The 12,256-nt window shown below is 32.0% G+C and overlaps 1 protein-coding gene and 1 long non-coding RNA gene across 9 annotated transcripts in view; one reads left to right on the forward strand and one right to left on the reverse strand.

The window, feature by feature from the left end:
* Ih (hyperpolarization activated cyclic nucleotide gated potassium channel Ih) overlaps window positions 1–12,256 on the reverse strand; it is a 324,580-nt gene that overhangs the window by 229,586 nt on the left and 82,738 nt on the right. The gene's annotated exons all lie outside the window — the stretch shown is intronic.
* Window positions 10,537–11,584, forward strand: LOC143265843 (uncharacterized). The gene is made up of 2 exons (XR_013040598.1): window positions 10,537–10,677; window positions 11,040–11,584. It is a non-coding gene; the product is annotated as an uncharacterized LOC143265843 (long non-coding RNA).

Raw genomic sequence — 12,256 nt, forward strand, 5'->3', positions numbered from 1 at the left:
TACATCTTCAAGACATTTTGTCTAGTTTTGGTAAAAATAGTTTCCTCTTAACTGTCAATTCTAGTGTTAATAATGAATCCATCTGTTTGTTCATTGATGTGCAGTTTTACGAATATTTAATAACTTTCATTTTCAATTTATTAATCCGTTTCATTTGAGTTTCTGTAGAACTTAAGAATCATTTTTGCTTGATATTGTTTTCGCATAAATCATTGATGATTTATTTCTCCTTGATCATTTACTTATTGTCTGTGGGTTTTATGCTTCATGAATATTCCTTCTAAGTTCACGTGGATCAAAGGGAAACTGCGACATAAATTCCATAAACTCGCAGTTTTTCTGTAATTAGTCTAAAACAAGTAGAATTCCTTATCATATTTCAGACATTTAACCGAACATTCTTGCAAACAACAAAAAATTGTATCCTCATTTTTTCAAAAAGTTCATTTTTTCCTATTTATCATAATTTCTGATGTTCCATAAATTTCTACAAAAATATTGTACAAAAACAAAATAATATATTATACAAAAATAATAAAAAATATTCTACAATAGCTTCTATATTTCTACAAAAAGAAACCATATATTTTCACATTTCAATTTTCATTATATTTTTACAAATTTTCAATACCATTTCAAAAATTGTATATACAGTGAGTCAAAAAATCCTACATTTCAAGTTCATTACCTGAGGTGTTAATTGAAGGGGACTGTGCAAAATATATTTCATTTTTATGTACATATCGAGCAGGTTTTGTATCGATAAAATCTTTTCCAGTAAAATATCAAAGTTCATGTTTTCGGGGACATAAAATTGAAAATTTTCAAAATTTGCATAATATTTTATATCGCTACATGCGTGATCTTTTATGTGCCCATCGTTTTCCCCCAGATTTCCCTGCACACAGACAAAGCGACAAACAAAGCGCAATTTAGGTACGTGTACGTATGTACATAATGGGGAGAGGGATGTTCCAGGGGTAACAGAGCTGAACGAAACAATGTAGCTAGTTACATCATTTTTATTACACTTGAAATTAAATTATTGCGATTTTCGGAAGATTTGTGATGTTTATATTGTTGTATTGTGATTGGCATGAATGTAGTATGTGTAACATTTTGGTTAGGTTAGGTTAGTTGTTCAGGTTAAGTGTTCAATGTGTGTTACGTGTTAGGTCAGTTGTTCAGGTTAGGTTTTAGTAAAACAGATAATTAAAAATAGTGTTTTTGATTGATTAATTTAGTGCTTCTGAATTTCTGTAATTATCTATAATTATTAAATTATAAATTATTATTAATTTAAGTCAGTTTTATAATTATCTATAATTATAATTATAAATGTATAAATATCTGTAACTTAAAATAGATATTAAATGTATAAAAGATATTTTTGATTTATTGACTTTTATAAGAATTTTATTTCATATAATAAAAATAGTAATTAGTAAAGTTAATAATAGTTAATTCTCGTTTCAGTAAGTATGTTTTGATTTAAAATTATACGAGCATCAATTTACAAATAATTTAGTAAAAGTTTTCGGATTATATTTTTACCGAAGAAGAAGGCACCAAACTTTATATTAGTATATTTCTATAACGATGCTTATTTAATAACAAATTTATTTAATGAAATTCGCCAAATTATTTCGGAAACTATTTTCCATTTTGTTTTCTAATTTTCTTAAAAAGTATGCAACATTAATTATTTTTAAATTTGATAGAAATTTTATCTAGTTATTAACACACAACCTTTTAAAATTGTTCTTGATATTCGTCCTTTTAATTCTTTGATTAATAATAATATTCATAATTACTCAAATTTGCCAGTTTAAAGAATAATAATATACAACGTTAACTACCCTAAAATTGAATACAAACTTGATTTTGTCAAGTATTAACCTACAAATCTCAAATTATATCCAAAATTTATATCCATAATTTTCTCAATAATTATTTTAATTCGTCATTTTCCTAAAATATGACATACATCACCCCAATATTTAATACAAACCTTGTCATACATTGTGGCATAATTTATAATTACAATTATCTAAATAATAATATCAATAATTATTTTAACTTACTAGTTCGTAATATTATCTACCTCAGACTTGTACAGAAACTTTATCTTAAAAACCAGAATAAATTATCAAAAACAAGAAACCTGAACAGATTGTCTTCAAAATACATTTCTCTAATTTTCTCAGTAACAATTACTATGTGGCAATTACTCAATAACGATTATTGTGTAAATTTATCAATTTTCCTTAATAAAATAGTATGTATCGATTACCTCACTTATTAAAAACCTTGCCATGTATTATCATTTAAATAATTCCTCTCAAATTGTTCGTATAACTATTTTAATTCTCTTAATAATAATAATATCTAACTATTTCAAATTACCAATTAAAAAATAAATAATATATAATATTAGTTGCCCTAAAATTGTACATACTTTATTCATTAACAAATCAGAAACTTCAGCAGATTGTCCCTAGAATTTCCCTAATTTTCTTAATAATAATGTCTATATCTAAAATTCACCTTAAAAAAATAATGTATTATACAATATCCGTCAAACTATCCAAATAATCCATTTCACTAATTTTCATAATAATAACAATAATTGTACTTTATCAATTAAAAAAATAACGTTAATTACCTCAAAACTGTATACAAACTTTATCTTATAGTAATAAACCAGAACCTTATCAGATTGTCATTTCCACTAATAATCATATTTACAATTATTAAAATTTATCAATTTTCTCTAAGAATAAATAATGTACAATAATTAATTTATTACAAATTTATAATCAGCCTTGTATAAAGCGAAAGCTACCAAGTTCTTCCCTAGCATTCATAATAATTTTTCCAATTTGCCAACGTTCAAAAGCAACATTACAAATACAAATTCCAGCTCGTAAAGCTTCCTGAAATTTCTCAATTTCTCAAAAAAACGATTTGCGCAACAATAACATCCCCTATAAAACGAAACATTTGTAAATTTCGTCCAGCTCTGGTGCGGGTGTGTGCAAGCAGAATCAAGCGACAACGGAAAACCGAAATATCGGAGGGCTGCTTTATTAAAGAACCAACAACTGATATACAACTGGATCCGTGTGTGAAAAGATCGGTGAACACCAAAAGCACGCGGCGGCCGGTCACGTTTCACCATTAGAAGCCAGCAGCGATATACATTTGCGCAACAGTGTTCGTTCTCAAACAACATACAACAACAAGCTGTTATCGGCGTACATCAGAGGGTTGTTCTCCTGATGATTAACGGGCTGCGAGGTGACCGATCGTCGTGGCCTCCACAGGGCCAGCCTCGCCAATCCGTACTTGGTCATCCTCGACTATCCTCGGCTCTGTTCTCCAAATCGCGAACGATCACCTGCTGCTACCTGACATGCTACCCCGAAACTCACAGGGGTTCACCTCTTCAACGCGTGCCCTATTATTTGACGGGTTTTGTCGATGCACTTCCTCAATATATGACGGAACGACATGTTTAAACGTGGTGGACGGCGAATCTTCGTGAATATCTGGACACCTAAATGATCGGGGTCAGTCTCTGTCTGGATGGATTGTTATCATGGACGAGCACGTGTCGAACGCTAGAAAGGACGTAGCAAAAATATCTGTCTGTGTTTACGTGTTCTTCATCTCCGATTATGTTACCCGGTCACTTCACTTCAACTGTCCACGACTCGACCGCGAGTGACAGCGAGCCAAGGCTACCTTATTGCGAACACACGACGACACGCTGATACGCGCACCCCTTTCGCGCCCTGGCTTTCCGAGGGGTCGGCCAAGGTGCAGTCCGGTTGGTAGTCAAGGCACTGGACATGCGCGCTGAAACGAGCCGCTGACATTCCCGATGAACCCTGTCGTAGCCAACGATCAGCATGGCCAATTTTCCTCCTTCGTCCATGGACGGAGTTTACCGACGCGAGGACCACGAATCGACCTGGATTCGACGGGAGGTCCTTGAACGTCGGACCCGTTCAAGGATGTTTTCCAAACGAAGCTGTCCGATATCGATCTCCTGCCCTGGCCTCGAAAAACGCGCGGACTAATCGCTACTAAGTAAATACAAAAGCCCTCTGGTTGGAAACCAGCTGGTAAGCTCTGCTTGAGACATCTGCGAATAATTGAGCGAGGATGATGGAACACCTTTGTGTCGCGTATGCATCACAGATCACTGTCCGACTAACACTTTCTAACTGTCTGAACACTGATAACGTCCTTTGCGATCAGACTTCTTGCAATCACAGATCACTGTTTACGTGACCGGGAATTAGCAGCTAATTAAGAATGTAGCAAGAGGATTACAGCCAAATGACACCGGAGCTCTTTGTATTAAGTGTTTCGGAATGAATGAACGGTTCACAGTTCGTTGATAAAATGCGTTCCCTGTTTCGATCCCGTGGCAGTGTCGTTCAGCTCGGGAACCGGAAGATGAAATCCCGCATCACAGCGTCGAAAAGTTGGCCCGTGATCGATGTCCATCCAGTCGGCGTTGCGAGTCGGAGCTGGTCGTGTCGGAGACTTGCGTGTCGGTTCGGGTCACACGTGACCCGAAGGTCATATTCGAGGGATCGATCGGAAGCTTCGAGGAGGCGGCCGTTCGCGGAAGTTGGCGAGGATTCCTCGCGGAAAATCGAAAGGCGACCGGTACTCGCGCGGTTTCCGCTTCATGTCTCGGAAATCTGCACGCTCGCAGTTTCGTCCCCGCACAGTCTCCCGGTATCTGTCGGCGATCTGACGGCCATGAAGAGCAAGGATACGACGCGATATGAATGCTTGCTTAATTGACCACCGTTTGTTCAGCACTATTGCTAGTTGTCACTGGTTGACGTGAACACGGTTGATGATGATTGTGTGTACGTGTACACGCGGCGAAAACTCGTCGCTCTTCTAGGTGACTGTTGTGCGCTTCGACATCGAGCGGGTTGCGCGACTGCGCACACTCTGTCCCTGTTCGACCCTCGATTTTACCCTAGTGCCCTTCTTTCCCGACGCGGGCTCGGTAAAGATGGCAGAGGGAGCGACGATGGCGGAAGGTCGAGGTCCTTGATCACAAATTTAATGACACTACGTTTCGACACACATTAACTAAACCTACCGACGTAAATCGACCTTCCGACGCACTTGATTTAAAATCGAAGATGAGAAGTAAATAAACGACTGAACATAAAATCATTAATTAGCCTTGATCAACGCAGATTTCAAAAAAAGCTTAAGTGTGTAACTTGTAGTTTGAAACTTGAGAAACGGCCATTTAACTTTAATTTTAATATTTTGTTAATTTTAGCGTTAAAGAATGATTTGATATTTTTCTACACAAAAATTGCCTCAGAGTGTCCTACTTTTTTACCGATGTATTCTAAGATGTTATATTAATGTTTTAAACATTTTATTACAAAGATATAACACAATACAAAAGTACACAATGACTTCTGCCTTGTATTTCACTGTTTCACAATTTTGTTAAAGTTTACCAGCTATAAATAAAAACGATAAAGAATGTTCTATGAATATGGGCTCTTAAATGTTTTATCAAAAGATCGTGACGAATATACGAAGTAATGGACGATTTTCTTCTTTGATGTTATATATGAAGAATTGTCGAGTTTCATATTTTTTTTGATAACTTTTAATGATACATTCAGAAGCTTGTGTACGTACAAACTTTTTTCTTATTTTTATTTATAGAATGTGTGAAGTTATGCAGATAAAATTGGAACACTGTATGCGATATCGAACAAAACAGTCCGTTGTTTCGTACTTTTGTTATAACTTTTTAATAAAGAATTTGAAGTTCTATTTTAATATAAAATTCTTTTTTTATATCGACAAATATGTTGATGAAATTTATCAGTAAAAATCTGGATCACTTTGTATATGAAGAGTATTGTCATATATTTTGTATGATTGTTTTAATGTGGTTTGTTTATATGCTACTGGTACTTTGACTTGCTAGGGATATGCTAGGGATTTTAGGATATTTGTACTATGGAATTTAGAGACTTTAGTTTTGGAGGTCTTAGACTTCTGGATAATAGAATTTTAGGAATTTAGGAAACTTTGTATATTTGAGATTTTGAATTTTGGGAAACTAGGGTTTTCAGAATTTTGGTAGTACGAATCTAGGGAATTTAGGATTTTAAAATATTGGAACAGTGTAATCTTATTCTTGTAGTCCCTAGAGTTGAAGTTTTAACATTCTAAAATCCCTAGAGGCTGATTCTAAAATTTCAAAATGTCAAAATCTGTAGGTTCTGAAGTTCTGAAATTACCAAATCTTAAAATAAAAGATTAAGAAGATTAAAAATTAAAGGATTAAAAAAATTTCAAATTAAAAAGATTCTAAAGTATTTAGATTTAAAAATTTCTAATTTGTAAAAAATTCCAATACGACAATATTTGAAAGTCACCAAACCCAAAATTCTAATACCCCCAGATTCTAAAATCCCAAAATTCCAAAGTCTCCAAACTCTGAAATAACAAAATTGGAAATTCCTAGAACACAAAAGATCCTAGGTTTAAATATTTTAAATGGAAAGGTCCCTAGACATAAAAATATTTATGAAAAGGTCCCTAGATATCAAAATTATAAATTGTCAAATTTCAAAAAGTCCAATGTGCTAACCATAGTGACTAACCCTTGAAATTCTAATATCCCTAGATTCTCAAATTTTAAGTTTCTGAAGTCATAAATTCACTGAGGTGGCCAAACCTAACATTTTAAGAGTTCAAATGTTCCTAGATTCCTAAATCCTATAATTCTGAAAGGACTAAGTTTATAAAATTCTAAAATCCTTAGATTCTACATTTTGAAAATTCCAAAATTGGAAATTTTAAAATGAGCAAGTCAGGAGTTCATAAAATTCAAATTTCTCTAGGTTCAAATACCCCAAATCTCCAAAATTCAGAGGCCCGTAGATTTAAATATTTAAAAATTATAAATTTAAAAAGCTATATCTCGAATTTCAAAAATTATAACGTGCAGGTGTTCAAGTCTCCAAAAATTCTAAAATCCTTAAACTCTACAATTTATAAATTCCAAGATTCAAAATTGTAAAATGACCAAGTCAAGAATTTATAAGTCTTAAATTTCCCTAGATTCAAACAGACCAGGATTCTAAAATAACTAAAATAAAATGTCCGAAATTCAAAAGTCCCTAAACTATTACATTTCTAAATATCCCGATAGTCTCAACCCCAAAAAATCAAAAGTCCCTAGACCTCAAAATTCAGTAATTTGAAAACCACAAACTCCCCAAACCTACCTTCCGAAAGGTTCACAACTCAAATATCTGAGAACTAAAAACTCTAAAAAAATTAAACTTCCTAGATCCCAAAATATCGAATTCCCTATCCCAAAATAAATATCCCTTTCCACCCTCCTTAAATCCGCCGCTAAAAATTTCCCGACCATGGAACTAATCCCTTTACAATATTTTTCCATTCGCTCGCTCCGATGTAAATCTAATTATTACACCCACACAACATACTTGAACCGTCGATCAAAATTCACCCCAATTTCGTTCACTATTTCCTCGTTGTTCGCGTAATCGAGTCGGCCAGCTGGGTGCAGTACATTTCTATTGATTTATCGATTTGTCTACGAGCGTAGCAGAAAAAAAGGGGATAGAAAAAACAATAAAGAAAGGGAAAGGAGGAGGGGGAGAACAAACAAACGGATATTTGTATCAGATAATTTGTTCGTTCCCGGATCAATCGTGCATTTTCCATGCAAATACTTGTCCTTGGAAAATTACTGCATTCACGATGAATGGCTCGACGGAGAAACGTGTAGGCTCGTATAATTGGAACAAGAAAGTCGATGGTTGTTGTCTTTTCTTTGTCCCCTTTGTTATTCGAGTCAATGGAGACGAGGGGCTACTTGACAGTAGGCGAAGAAGATTCTGCTCGACCAGACGCAATCGACATTCTGAATATTTGCCGGTAAATATCGCTTTCTTTAGTGGTCACTCTCGATTTCAAGGGATATTGTGTAATTGTAGATGAGAGGGTTGATACAGGAAACTCGATATAGTTGTGTAACTTGTTTGGGTATTTTATTCACGAGTTTACGGATGAGTGATATTGTTCTGTAATTGTGTTAAGTGGTACTAATATTGCAATGTGATATTGTAACGATATTGTCATTTGTACGTAGTATTGAATTTCAGAAGGCATGTTATAAAATACAGTAGACATAAAGGTAATAAAGAGACAATATTGCATTGTGAAAAATACAATATTATGATATGATGAAAGTTTCATATTGTACTGTAAAATATGTGATATTATAATATAACAGAAATACAATATTGTATTGTAAAAGATACAATATTATAGTTTAATAAAGATACAATGTTATAATATTGTAATATTAAAGCAGTTAACTGAATTTTGTAACTAATTGATAAAAATTATTAATTCTAATTAATTAAGTAAATATTACAGTATATTTAATTACACATTTAATTAATTAATGTAGACTTAAATGGTACATTGTAAAATAATGTTAACAATATTGGAATGAAATTATAAATTATAAAATTGTAGTAAAGCTAATTAATTTAAATTTTAAATTTAAATCAAAGTTAAATTATATTAAATTAATATATTATCGCAATTACTAATATTATAACACTGTAATAATATTGCAGTTTATACATTATATTCTATTGTAAAGAATGCAATATACACAAATATAATAAAATGACTATACTGTTAATTGTTTTGTAAAAACCATAACATCATAGTATTGTAATATTATAACATTTAATTATACGTTGTGACATATATTTAAGTAATTAAATATATACTATAATGTATTTAATACATACTATAGTGTATTTAATTAAATATTCAATTGACATAGTCTTAAATGATAATTTGTAAATTAATATTGTCAAATTACAATAGTGTAGTAAAATTATAAGTTATAAAATTATAATAAAGTTAATAAAATAAAAAAATATTTAAATCTAAATTTTCTATCAAATTCTTTCAATTTGCAACTCAAATATAATTCTTAATCGCCATTCGTTTTTGTGTCAGATTAAGTTAGGTTCAAACACAAGATTTGCAAAACCAGTCAGAATTACAGAAAAAATCAATATATAAGCTAGTTTATGTAACCGCTTATTTATTTTTCTGCTTCAATTTCTATCGAAAAACACCTGGTCCCGTCCGTAAATCTAACGTAAAACTTTAATCCGGAAATCTAGTGTTAAAAGTACTCAAAATTTATCGAAGCTTACGTTCTTTCAATTTACGAAATCGCGCGAATCAAAAGATATTTTCGATCGCGGTTTCGGCGCGAAGTAAGTGCAACACCACGAAAGTGTTGAGTCAGATTTATAAATAAACCCCGTTATCAGATACCCGGCGTCGCTATTTTAAGATATCGACCAATCAATGTTAAGGTCAAGCACGCCCACGATAATTCAAGGACTATCAAAATTTATCCGGCGAGCTGGATCCTTGACTTCTTGCTCGCTCGATTAAAACCCCAGCGCGAGTGTGTATTTAGGGAACAATGCTGGTGGCATTTTAGACCAACCTATGGAACAATGTATCGAGAAGCAGCGATTATTATTCGGGTTTGAATACGGGAGCGAAAAAGGACACCTGCTTCTTCGGGATTCAAAAGCGTCGTGCCTCAAGCACTTTCGAGCAGAGATGCTACTTTTGAATCACTCGTAAATCACGTTTTCTGTCACGCTGATTTTTCGCACTGTTTCAGGAATTCGATTCTAGTCGGTAGAAAGCATACTTTTCACGAATAACGTTTATACTGCTACGTCATATCCACATGAGTGACGCTTAAATTTCAATAGGAATCTATCATCTGTGTTATTAAGAATTTGTCCATTAACCTAAATGGAAATATTCGTATTAACTATTTGAAAGTATGAATAATAAATAATAAAGTATTGCAAAAATACTTCGTGAGATTTGTTAGAAAAAAAAATATTACCTAATAAAATTGTCAACTGCTTAAGCGTTGCAGTCGACGTGTTAAACTACGCATATATGTAATTGACAGGTTTTTATTTTTCTTCCAATACAGAAAATGTATCAAGAGCCATAGACTCTTTTATGCCTCAATACAAACAATGATTTTCAGTTAGTCTATATTATTATTGTCTGTGAAAGAGCCTTTATTTATTCGTTTATCCACGGTTGTACCACCACCGCACTCCTATAGTGACAAACTTCGTTTTGTTCATTGCGTCATGTTCCCGCGCTTTCGAGAAGTCACGCGTCTTTTACACTAGCGTTATTCGAACTAACTTCTTGTTATCATATTTCTTCTTGTCGGATTATTTTCACCTTAATCTTAATAATATTAACAAACACAATATTTTTATTGGATGTGCAGAGGTATAGAGAAATAAATAAAGCTTGAAAGTTCACGTGTCACGCACGAGAGATGGATTACAAATAAACGTACTAACTGAGAAAGGGAATCGTAAGCTAAAGGAAGACACTACAACGCCTCCTAGTACCAATCCAATTAATTAATTTATGTGCGCCTTAAGATGTATTTCTAACAGTGCATAATATTGTCTAAAAGTATTTATTATAATATTGTTTAAAAGAAACGTTAATATTCTTAACGGGAGAAAATGAAATCATAAATAAATTGTAAGTTTAATTTTTAATTTCCTTAAACCTTGTTTCTGGAATGTTCATAAAATTCTTTTACAACGAATCCTCAAAACTAACCTATGTACTTATAGTTTTAAAGTGTAACTTATTTTTTATTATCTTTCTTTTGGATTTAATAATCCAATTTAATAAGATTTAATAGAAACTGTCAAAAGAAGTCTTTAGGAGTGGCTGAAGAAGCAAACGAGACTTTGTAGCCAAAAATTCTTTCAGAAACTTTTTTTTTTCAATCAAGGATAAACTTTGGTTATCATTTTAGTGTGATGTGCGCTTTTTTGGAACGATACTCCCGATTTTTACAAACTGCTAACGTGAAAAGTTTGAATTTTTGTTTTCAGAGAGGCGAACACTTGAGACTGGAAAGGGGACAAAATCTCTTGGTGAAAATTTCACATTGACGAGCACTTTCGATCGCTGGAGACTATTTTTACAAATTGTTAACGCAAAAAGTTTCAGTTTTTGAATTCAGAGAGATCACTTGCAATTGGAAACAGGACAGAAACACTTGGTGGAAATTTCATATTGACGAGCACTTTGAAATCGTTGGAATTCGAAGAGTTGACGTTTGAAAAATGGCGTATCGGAAAATTTGAGCGTCGATCAAAATCGAGAGCAAAGCTCTAGAATGCAGAAAATTGCTTTCGTATTTTTTAATCGGAACAGAAAATGAAATATCGGTGAAGTTTTACAGATGCTTCGAGCGATGTTGGATGATTCTATCAATTTTGAAAGAATTGGTCATTCTTATCAATTTTGTTAAAGTTGATCAATTTTATTAAGTTTGATTTTTGAGAAGATATAGTAAAAAATTGCAATTATGATTGGTTAAATGTGTTTAAAATAATATGTAATTGGTGAGATGATAAGATAATTGTAAATTAAATTGTTTGAATAATTAATAGTTGCAAATGCAAATTGATTAATTTAATTTATGGAATAATTAACTTAATGCAAATTGTACAATAAATTGTTTTAGGTAAGTTGTTAATGATGTAAATAAATAATTGAGTAATTTTCATTTTTCTAAATAGTTAAATAACTTTTAGTCGTCTAAATATTTAATTGAGTCATTTTTAATGGTCCAAATAATTATTTGAGTAATTTTTAATTGTCTAAATAACTATTTAAGTAATTCTAAATTGTCTAAATATCTGTTTGAATAATTCTTAATCATAATAATAGCTATTTGTATAACTATTGATTTCCCAAATAATTAATAGTCATAATATTAATAGTCACTGTAATATTTATTTATTATTGTAATAATATTTAATAACATTTTTAATAACATTATTGTCTGAGTAACTTTTTGTGATCTTAATAATTGTCTAGTACATTTTAGTTGTTTAAACAATTGTATATGCAGTTCTAAATTCTCTGTATACCTATTTAAATAATATTTATTCATAATAATAGTTATTTGTATAAATATTAAATGTCTAAATAGTCATTTGAATACTTTGTAAAGATCTGAGTAATTGTTTGGGTAATTCTTAATTGTCTAATTAATTGTTTGAGTAATTTTTAATTGCCTAAATAGTTGTTTAAATAATTT

Source organism: Megachile rotundata, chromosome 15, assembly GCF_050947335.1.
Source record: "Megachile rotundata isolate GNS110a chromosome 15, iyMegRotu1, whole genome shotgun sequence".
Classification (NCBI taxonomy): domain Eukaryota; kingdom Metazoa; phylum Arthropoda; class Insecta; order Hymenoptera; family Megachilidae; genus Megachile; species Megachile rotundata.